This window comes from Pygoscelis adeliae, unplaced genomic scaffold, assembly GCF_000699105.1.
Source record: "Pygoscelis adeliae isolate BGI_AS28 unplaced genomic scaffold, ASM69910v1 Scaffold62, whole genome shotgun sequence".
NCBI lineage: Eukaryota > Metazoa > Chordata > Aves > Sphenisciformes > Spheniscidae > Pygoscelis > Pygoscelis adeliae.
The window spans coordinates 2,371,105-2,376,146 of record NW_008824401.1 but is presented as its reverse complement, the minus strand read 5'-3'; the positions used below and the strand labels follow the sequence as shown (position 1 = coordinate 2,376,146).

General features: G+C 39.9%; 1 protein-coding gene across 1 annotated transcript in view; it reads left to right on the top strand.

The window, feature by feature from the left end:
- The window catches only part of RRAD (Ras-related associated with diabetes), a 9,989-nt gene that overhangs the window by 533 nt on the left and 4,414 nt on the right, over positions 1 to 5,042 (top strand). The window lies entirely within an intron of this gene.

Genomic DNA, 5,042 nt, shown 5'->3' with positions numbered 1-5,042 from the left:
AGTGCCTATCAGTGACCTTTAGAATTTCTGGTCTGGAGCCGAGAGGAAGCACAGTAGCTGTGAGAGGAACCAATTTCTGATTAATTTTGTAGATATAATAATGGATTTAGTTAGGCTTCTGCTTGCATTTCCCCCTTGGCACTCTATGTGAGCTTGCTAAGCTATGTCCATTTCCATTGACTCCAAAGCTCATATTTCTCACGTTTATTGTTGCAGCCCCAATACATGGCTACCACTACTCAATCAAAAATATTACTTGTCATTAAATGCAAGAGTAATTATGAGAAAAAGCATGACTCTGTGGCCGAAGGAGTGTGCTGCCCTCCTTTGGGAATGTCCAAATGCAGGTTCAGCGTGGATGCAACATTTACCAGGCTTTCCAACAAAGGAGTTAGTGCTAAGGCTGAAAGCTCCACCATTGCTACAGCTATTTGTACAGTTCAAACTGTAGCCTATTTTTAAATCCCTATATATTAACTGCAAGATAATGTGGTATACCATATGCTATACATGAAAAGGTCTAATATGTATTTGCATACAACCCACAAACTGAACCAGTTAGCCCATATCTGTTCAGCACACACTAATCTGCGATTTTAAGGGTGATGGTGAGGAAAACTTGACACCACATTTGCACTATATCCTACTTTTTGTAGGATAAGGAAAAAATGTGTTGTTTTTTTTTTTTCATTTCCCTGTATTTCTCTCTCTCTTGCTTAGGTTAAAAAAACCGCAACACATTTCCTACTGCTGCCTCTGTCTCTTGTCCCACTGGCCTGAGTCTGTCAGTTCTGTAATTAAAATAATAATAAATGCTGCTATTTCTTTTTTAGTCTGGGTATTTGGGAGGTAGCCAGACTCATGGTTCTGCAGGAGTAATGCTTCATATAACTTGGCAAGAACAGACCTTTGTGGATATATCTGCAGTTTGTATAGAAATAACTTCACCCACATAACGGCTGATTAATTAGACTTGAGGCAGTGCAGATGAGTTGAAAAGTAAGGAGAGGAGAAACCCACGACTTCCAGCGTAGAGCCATGCTGAGAACAATAGTTTCTCCCAAACCTCACGGCTGCTAATCCCGTCTTTGGGCTGTCCAAAATATTTCTATTATTCCTAATAAAATGTGAAACAATTCCAATGTAAGACAGCAGCAAAAGCAAAAACTGGAATTCAGTGATAATATTAATTTGATGTAAAAAATATAAATGCTATTTATAATACGGCATTTGACCTTGAACAAACACTGATGAGGTAGAATCACATATAGTTAATTCAACCCCCAAAATTCTGCTTTTTTATCTGAAAATTCAAAGGGGAGGAGGTTAGGTGTTAGGTTATACATGCTTAGTTATCACTGCACCCCCTGCAAAGTCTGTGCTTGTCATTTAGACTGTGAAATGAACTCTGCACCTAATATAGCATAAAGAAACTCCAAGCACAAGCTTTATTACCCCAGGAATAAATAACTAGAGAAACAGGATCAGACTGTATGTTTTACATTTTCCATATGATGAAAAGTATTCAGGCCAAGAAGTGAACACTGACACTTCTCAAAAGCTAGAGGAAAACTGAAAGGGGAAAAAAGGAGAGAGAGAATAAGAAAGGAATGAGATAACAGAAAAAAAGAAACTGGATATGCTACAACAGTAAAATACAAAGAAAGGCACCTTAAGTAAAAAGCATATGAAATAAGGAAAATGAAAATCATGTGAAGATGAAATGAAACTGAAAAAAAAAAAGTAATCCCTTTTTAGAGAGCTTTGTGCTCAATTCCACACAATATAGAATATCAGTGTTCCTTTGCTTCTAAGTCCCAGATCAAATTCTTCCAGGAGAACCACAGGACACACACCACAGATGCCAGGCAGCCAAGTAAAAGTGAAGCTTTTGGATTGATTCACAAATGGGAGGTTACAGTGGCTCCGCCAGGATCCCAGAATACCCTGATAATTAAGATGTAGTTGACTGGGGTCCCTGAGACCAAGAATGACCCAGTGCTTCTGGCCTCAGCAGAATTTGCTTGTTACTTTTATTAAGCCGTTTCTCCTCATGCAGCGAAGATCTGGGTTAGACAGCAGACCCTGGACTGCAGCTCTGCTGCTGGTTCAGAACACAGCCATTGCGGGGGACAGGCACCTGAATTCCTCAGGAGTCATCCGTACCACTGCTACCGTGACAACCCTGATTCAGTGCACTTACAATCTGCCATGCAGGCTAGAATGGACTTTTACCTTCAACATTGATAGGCTCCAGGTCTGGCTCTATGTAAAATCCAACAAAATTATAAAATTTCCAGTTTCCATTTCAATACATAAGGAATAGTATATTAGGCTTACTAAAAATATCAAGTCTACAGTATGTGTCTGAAGCACCCATTTAACTAAAACAAACCCTAGACCAGTAGAAGCTAGAACAATAGAAAGTAAGAGTAGAAAAACAAAACATGAAACTCTCTTTTAAACATAAATAAATTACAGTTAATACATCTGCTAGAAGGACAGTCACATTGAAGTGGAAATGGGGGGCAGGTGAGAAAGGAGGTGGTCTGAAAATCCTTCAAAGAAACTAAAAAAATCAGCATTTCAAGCCTGTGGTCTCATATGCACCCCACTGAAATCAGCAGGTGCCACGGTAATGTATACATGGATATATAGCAATAATTAACAGCAAATAGAATTACACGCTATGTGAAGAAGCACCTTATGTGTCTCAAGTGATTAACCTGAATTATCTGTTAATTCCTTCCAGCTTCACAAAATAGCTGGACCTATTAAGATCAAAGGAGATAAACCCGCTACATGACCCCTGTGATCTCCCCCTCTCTCTGGTTCCAGGCACAAATCCTGTGGCGGATGGACCTAACTGCCTTGGCACAGAGCTCCTCTGTGCAACTTGTACTCATCCCTCTAGGAACAAGTGAAGCCCCGGGGATCTAATCCAAGGCTATCTCACTTTCCATTAAAGGACAACTCACAGAACCCAGTGCCAGATCCCGAGTAGTATCCTGTAACCGTGGTGGTAATTCATTAGTTCATTAGTTGTACCTCAGTGCTGGCACAAAACAAGTATTTGCCACAGAGTCCTGAATTTTTGGTATGATTTCTATTAGGTATTATTTTCTTTTCAGTCACTTTTCCTGCTGTGAAACACTGTTCTCTCAAAGTTTTTATTTAGCACTTTTACATACACCTTTCCTGTTATTTTTTGGCTAGCAAGGGGTCTATCTGGCATTTACATCATTAAAATATTCATTGTTCTCATCAGCAAAAGGCCTGGAATAAAATATGGCTTCTTTAAGTCCTGTCAGTGAAACTTCCATTTTTAGTTTGGTTCCAGTCAGTAGTGCTATATGTGGCACAAAAGTGGCACTGTATCTTTTTTTCTGATACTTCTCAGATTTCCCTTCTTTCACACAGAAAAGAATTAAAAATACCCCCACTTTATATATCAACTTCTAAAGTTTGACCCTGACACACAGTAAAGGCATGCAAGAAAGACTGGTTCAAAAGACTTATAAACCTACTCAGAATATTTTCAGGTGAGAATTCTAAGCAGAAACATTCAAATTTTTAAAAAGTTAACTGAAGACAAGCAATTTCTGGAAGTGTTTTTACATAATTAACTGTTTATAAATACAGATTAATCAAGATGGTTTGGCAGATTCCAGTTTATCCAAGTTAAGTAACCACGGCGTGCTTCAAATGCTAACCATAATTTATTTAAATATGATTCAAAATACTAACCAGAGGTTTATAATTCAGTTCAGTTAACTGAAGCACTCAATTCGTTTCACCACCAAACTCTGACTATTTAAACTGACAAGGCTATTTTGGTTGCTATTTTGTGAGACAGGCTGAGAGAACTTGCTGCAAGCACTTGGTGATCTTTAACTGCCACATTAACACTTCAAACTGCAGTTATCAGGGCAAAGGGGCCAAAACCACCCCAAGAACAAGGAGTGGAGAATTATAATTAGCTCCTGAAAACAACAGAATATTCACTCACTTAATTTCTTAGGAAAAAATATCCATTCCCTGTGGTCAGCCCCTTCAAAGAATTTTTCATGTTTATCTTTGTTGCAGTTAAGTAGTCTGAGAAGTTTAACATGTTATAAGAAAAAAAGATGTTTCTGAGCCGGTATGCTATGTTTTATTGGCTATGCAACCTCATAGCCCCAATCCCACAGAATCTTTACCTTCCCTTACTTCGTTCCCTACATCTATAACTTCATTTCCATCACCTCCATATCCCTTGCCATCTTTAGCCTTGTTTCTGCAGCCGATTTGTAAACCCTTAAACTTTCACGAGTTTGATGGCAACTATCCCTACACAGAGTCACAGGGATTTTCCCATACTGATCAGGCTGTAATCTTTTGGGAGCAGGAGCCAGAGTTATTTTGGCTGTAAAATGTCTAACATGTTTCGGTTGCTAGGTAAACAATAAACTGTATACACGATGCTTGGGTGAGCCATTCAGAATACAATTATAGTTATCTGGTTAGTCGTTTCTTCACCCGATCACACGGTAATGACTGTGCCACTTAGGAGATAAGACTTTCACTGTCTCACTTTGCCGCTCAGGTGAAATCAAGAGAAGAGTTTGACCTTTATGTTTTATATTGGCCCCTTAAACCGTTAACACTGCGCGGGGACACACTGGCGAGCTTACTGTGTAAGTGCAACACCTAGCAGAGATGCTTTTCTCGTAACCCGCTCCTAAACATTAAGTAAAGCACGCACGAAGTAATGCAAATATTGCAAATTTGCAAATATTTTTTCCTAACAGGACTATACCTAAACTCCTGGACAATGACATAGAGTCTAACAAGCCGAGGAAACCTATCTGCATACAACACGCGCTCTCTCACGCAGGGCTGCGAGTGGAAACAAGCGACATACGTAGCAAATACCGTCTTCCATTCCACCCGGGGAAGCATCAGGAACGAGAAGTGTCCCGGCCCGGGCAGGAGCAGTGACGTGGGGCAGGCCCCGCCAGCCTGACTGCGCAGCCTTTCACTCGCCACACGTGACGGTATTT